The 6025-nt window shown below is 33.4% G+C and overlaps 1 long non-coding RNA gene across 3 annotated transcripts; it reads left to right on the top strand.

The window, feature by feature from the left end:
* The first annotated feature begins 493 nt into the window (after nucleotides 1-493).
* LOC130466232 (uncharacterized) lies at nucleotides 494-5272 on the top strand. 3 transcript variants are annotated; one of them, XR_008926268.1, is made up of 4 exons: nucleotides 494-714; nucleotides 818-950; nucleotides 3617-3725; nucleotides 5023-5272. It is a non-coding gene; the product is annotated as an uncharacterized lncRNA (long non-coding RNA). The 3 variants fall into 3 exon arrangements; XR_008926258.1 differs by having other exon boundaries at nucleotides 494-722; nucleotides 829-950; XR_008926249.1 differs by having other exon boundaries at nucleotides 494-950.
* The last annotated feature ends 753 nt before the right edge of the window (nucleotides 5273-6025 follow it).

Below are 6025 nucleotides of genomic sequence, written 5' to 3'. Positions count from 1 at the left end.
TTTCTATGCGTCCATCTTTATAGAAAACTTCCGACCAGGGACCATTTTCAACTTTTGACATTCAAGTTCACTTGATAGACATTTCTTAGTCATATGACTGGTCCTGAAAGTTTATCTTGAATATATCGTCAAATTTGAAGGGACTCATCATTTAATACTAAACCAAGATTAAATCACTACAAGAAAAAAGGGTTATAGCAACGCCCTTTTATGCAACAGTTTTACTGGCGTTGTTATATCATAGCTATTGCAACAGTTAAATAATTATCAATTTGAGTAGACTTTCACTTTGAAAAAGTGTTGCTATAAAAAAATTATGGCAACAATTGTATATTATCACTATTTTATTGCAACAGTTTTTACTTTTTTTTTTATATTTAGATGAAATATTGCAACGGTTTTTGTCAAGTATCTAAAATAAGTTAAAAATTAAAAAATAATTAATAAAAATATTGGATTAGGTTATTGAATTTTTCCATAGATCGCAGTTTTTTTAGGATTCCCTCCTTTCCCACTTTTCACTATTTTGGTTATCCCCAAACCCTCTTCGTTCTTCTTATCTTCCATCCACATCGTGGCTCTTGATCCTTTCATAATCATTTCTTCAAGCAAGGCAAAATGGAGATTGGCGTTTCTGAATTTGCAATTGGGTCACTGAATTGGAGATAACGACAAAATCGCGAATTACATTTCCGATTTGGCGAGAAGAACAAGGTTAGACGGTATATATCTCTTCAAATTCGGTCTTCATTTTCACAATTTTGTTGTTCAAGTTATCAAGTGATTATAATTGATTTTATTTTTGTGTGGTTTTGAGACCTAAATTAGGGTTCTATAAGGGAATTAGGCTAATTAGGGAATTGGAGGTTTCTGAATTGGCGATTGGGACTCTGAGTTGGAGATACAGACAAATTAGCAAATTGCGTTTCTGAATCAACGAGAAGAACAAGGTTAGTTGGTATGGATCTTTTCGAATTTGGTCTTAAAATTCACGATTTAGCTGTTTAAGTTATTAAGTGATTATAATTGAATATTTTTTTGTGTGGTTTTTAGAGCTAAATTAGGGTTCTATTAGGGAATTAGGTTAATTGGGGAATTTATTTGATTTTTGTTCATGTATTTTTTTGATTCAATGGTTTATTTTGGATGAAATCTGTAATTATTTGTGGAGGGAGTCGGAGTAGATTGTTCATCATGATTTGTAGATAATTAAGATTGATCAATACAATTAATTTAGATTCAAGTTTGTTTCAAAGGGTGTATAAAGATACAAAGTCAATTAGTCATTACATTCATTTTTGTTGTTGAGTTCCCATGTTTAGCGTTTCTTCAGCTTGTACTTTTTCCCAATCAGTGTGTCTCTAAATAGTTTATAACAGGGGTTTGCAAATTGTCTTGGAACTTCCCATATTAATCCCCTAGCTCCCTGTACTTTCTCCTTGTAAATTTCCGATATTAGCCTGTGCTTTGCGTTTTAAGCACATCACAGTTATTGGGGCAGGCTGAATCTGCCTCTGGTTTGAACGGAGTATTGCAGAAGTTTAACTACTCTTTGAGTCTACATAGAAAATGAAAAACAAGAAAAATTACTTGAAAATAATGTTAAACAAACGATTGTCTGATCTAGGCAGAAATAATAGTGTACCTGTAATTGGTTTGTGATTTAGTGGTCACAGACTCACATACTCAATGCGTTGCTTAGTAAATATTCAGTTGTTTTGCTGCAGTTCTGTTTATTTCTTTTGTTGTCTTGATCAGTTGGTTGTTTGGTGATGATGTTGAGTTGCAATTTGCTGTACTCTAGTCTATACTACTGCTATAGTGATTTTGGTGTTTTTGACGATTGGAGTTGGTTGCTTTTTTGTTTAGTTGGTACTGTTGAGCTGCAGGTAACCTTATTGCCTTTTGTACCTCCTGATCTCACTATCAAATACCATGCCAACAACATGTACAAACCCATAGATACATAAGGTGCACGAGCCTAGCTTGATTTTGATAATTTAGAGGAGATGGGGACTGGCCTAGGCTATGTAACTTAGAGTCTTCCATCCACTGGTGTAAATGTATTAAGACATAAAATTTATGCATTTCAACCTAATATTTTCTGTTGTTGGTTGATCCACTGGTGGATGCTAGTTTGAACTTTCCATGCCTTAAGCAAGTAAACCAAAGGACACATTCTTGACAGGATATGTATTGACTTAAATCCAAAAAAGGCATGAAATGAGTACAACAAACTAATAGCCAACTAATAGTAGACACATTCTGATCTGGTTTTCTTTTTAGTTCTGCTCTGATTTGCTGCTTGCTATTCAGTTCTGTTCTGATATGCTGCTTGCTGTTCAGTTCAGTTATGATCTGCTTTACTGTTCAGTTCTGTTCTGATTTACTTTGCTGTTCACTTTCGTTTTGATCTTCTTTGTTGTTCAGTTATGTTCTGATCTTCTTTGTTGTTCAGTTTTAGGTGATTAATAGGCTAGCAACACAATGTTCATCAGTAATTAGCTATTTATAGATTAGAAAAAATCAACTTGGTCTCCTGAATGATAATTTGCTATGATTCTTGTTGAGTTTGGGTTTACAGCTTAACACTATGGCACCGACTTATTCTTGTTATGTTTTTCTCACTTGTTACATTTGACGTTGCCATCTATGTACTTTAAGCTTTTGTGTGCCACAAATCCATCCATTGTTTCTGTGAAGGTTGAAAATAGATTCCTCGCGTCTCATGGCATCATTGTCCCTCCTCAATTGGTCAAGGTGGTTCAATCCCATTAATGTTAACCTGGCTTCTATTATACAAAAAGATGTTTCACTCGAGTGTTTTTCTAGAGGCTAGCCTAGTTTTCTCTCGTGACAATTTGAGAAAATAATTTTGGTCACCATTGTATTTTCTTGTATTGTACTCGCATGTTGACAGGTTCTACCATGCCAACCATGGCCCATGTATTCGTTGTTTCACCATGACACCCTTCTGTAATGAAGCTGAAACGGCTTTGCCAATGGTGTACAGAAGGAACCTCTTGTTACTTGGGTTCATAAAAATATTCACGTTGGACTCCTATTACTACTTGTGTCCTTTGTCGAGCTTTTCTGTTCTTCTTTTTTCCAGTAGTTGCTGCTTTTTTACTTCGTTAATGTTTCGACTTGGGGATCTTTGGCATGCTTTGTTACTATATAGTTGTCCCTTCGAGCAGAAGTGCAAACCCCATAATATTTCTCCCCCCTCCCCTTTTTAAAGCAAATTCTCACAAGGAATAGAAGCCAAGCAAGAGCTCTATGTAACCATTTGCCCTTAAACTTAAAAAGTTTCATGTGGGTGATCTTTTGGAGACATTTGTGGAAGTCTTAGACTAATTAGGGTAAGGCTATGCACTATTGTATGTCTCCAGTCCTCTAGACCCTGCATCAACAAGACTTATATCGAGTGGCGAACTGGCGATGGTTGTTTCAGGCTTTCAGCAACATTTTCTTATAGCTTTTGATAACTTCAGTTGATTTGTCATGATCCTAAACACTGATTTGTACTGTAGCAATATATTGCAGGCAATATGTAATTCATGCTATTAATTCTGCAAATTATTTCATGGTTACTGATGGCAAGACACGAATGCAGGGTATATTGACAAATGAAACGAAGTGCCTGAGGCGTGAGACCGTCACAGTTAGAGACGAGACATTGTTCGATTTAAGTCTTGATATAGAACAGAACAGCTCCATCCAAGGTAATCTACGCTTTTGGCATCAGTACTCCGATTCTTGTAGATACCCCATCTTTTAAATTTCTTAAAAGAACTTCTAAGCACCTGTAGACCCCAAAAAACACAAACTTTAATTGATCATATTCAATATCAGGAAATTTTGGTCACATTCCATATCAAGCAACTTTAGTCACATTCAATGTCAAGTTATGTTTTGGAATACACATTCACCAATAGGTACACACAAAGTACATAAAATAAAAGAATACACAATTCAACTGTACTGATATCGTGCTTTTGTAGCCGTTACTTCTGCAACAACTGCACTTTAATCATTGATAGCAACAACAACAGAACATCGGTATGTGCCTTGAATAAGGGTTTCAACCAAGTTACATGTTGTAGCGAGGAAGAAATAATACTGGTAACACAAAAGGAGTTGCTTAATAGAAAAAAGTGTTAGTTGTATGATGTACTCATATGAATTTCAACAAAAAGTGTGCAAACTAGTTTATTTTTAACAAGTCTTTATTCGTGATTATGTGATCCTTTTGAACTCTCTCATCACAAGTGAGTCATCAAGTTTCCTATGCTATGAATCTATTACTATTTCTGACCTTTTGCGTTTCCTTGTAGTGACAAATATCAGTAATTGCTATATTGTTGTTTCATTTCTTTTATTTTTATTAATTTTGTTTTACCCTTATCATTAGCTATGTGTTTTCTCTATCTAATACTATTTTATGAATTAAAGGCCTTTGTTCTTTTCATTCTTTAAAAATTATTAGGCAATATAAGTTGGTTAAGTTTTGGTTAGGGATTTTAAGTTAATTTTACAACCAATATAAGTTCGGATAAAGTTTAATAAGTTCAGATCTGTACTAAAAAGGCTATGTTTGGTTGAACTTTATTTAACTGAACTTAACTTATTTGAACTTTTTTTTTTGTACCTTATTTTTATTTGTCGATTTGTACAAATTTCTTGTGTTGGATTGAAATTATTTGTCATATGGATTTGGAACAGGTTTTAATTAGTTCTATTTTTGTGGATAGTTCAATTACAAATGGAACTCTGCCGGATTTTCCACTTTCACTATCAATTTATGTTTAGACTTTTGTAATACATAAGGGACTACAGTGGGAGTATTGATAAATTTACATGAATCATTGGGTATTGAAAAAAGTTGCCATTTACCTATTATTCTTAAAGTTTAGCTTTAGTCATTCATTTTCATGCTTCTTTTTTCTTTCGTATTTGGATTTTATTCATTGATTATAAGTTTCTCATGAAAATGTTACACTTGATTTGTTTGATGTGCAGGATGGTGCATGTATTCAAGAGTTACAAGCTACTTTAAATATGTGAAGATTTATAGGGTTTTTGGCACAAAAATATTACATAGTAGATAGGTTTAAAAAAATAGAGTAATCGGACCGTGATTGCAAGATTTTATTTTATTTTAGTGGATTTAGTTTTAGTACTTATGTTTTCTTTTTACTATTCAGACAATTGTAAAAGATATTATGCTTATGAATTTAAGGTATTTGAAATGTGTACATTTTTGAACTTATTTGTTATGAAATTTCTTATTATACGTAGTTCTTATTTATTACATGAATATGGATAACTAAAATCCATTTGCGAACGTAGCTTTGGACCAATTGAAAGTGTTTCCATAAGCTCAAATAAAAGCGCTATCATAAACTCAAATGAAAATGTTGCCATAATTAATAAATAAAAAACAAAAGGTTGTCATACACTCAATAGAAAGTGTTGCTATAAATACAATTCGATGTGTTACCATAAGTATAAGAAAGTGTTGCCTTAATTTTAAACTTCTACCAAAACCAAACTAATAAGTGTTGCCTTAAGTTAGCGAAAACTGTTGCCTTAAATGCGTAAATGTTGGCTTAAGTTGTTGAATAATTGTTGCCATATGTTAAAAGTGTTGCCTATAAAAAGTGTTGCCTTAGTTATTTATGGCAACGGTTTATCACAAGTGTTGCCTAAATCCGAGAAACTGTTGCCATAGACTTATAGCAACGCCCCCTATTGGTAACGGTTTTTAAACCGTTGCTATAGGCCTATTACAACGGTTAATTGGTCTATGGTAACGGTTTATTGCCGTTGCTATAATCCTGTTTTGTAGTAGTGAATGGAATATGAAAATACATTTCATATATGATAAATTTTCAACCCTAATGTTTTACAACCATGGGCCTCAAACCCATCTTTAAAACAGTTCATGGAATTCAAAGCTATGCTTGATTTCCAGTGCTACAATGTGAGTGTTTCTTCTCACTTGTTGCATAGGTTTAGTTAT

The sequence above is a fragment of the Spinacia oleracea genome, chromosome 1, assembly GCF_020520425.1.
Source record: "Spinacia oleracea cultivar Varoflay chromosome 1, BTI_SOV_V1, whole genome shotgun sequence".
NCBI lineage: Eukaryota > Viridiplantae > Streptophyta > Magnoliopsida > Caryophyllales > Amaranthaceae > Spinacia > Spinacia oleracea.
Note: the sequence above shows the minus strand (reverse complement) of the source record. Positions and strands in the feature narration are given on the sequence as shown.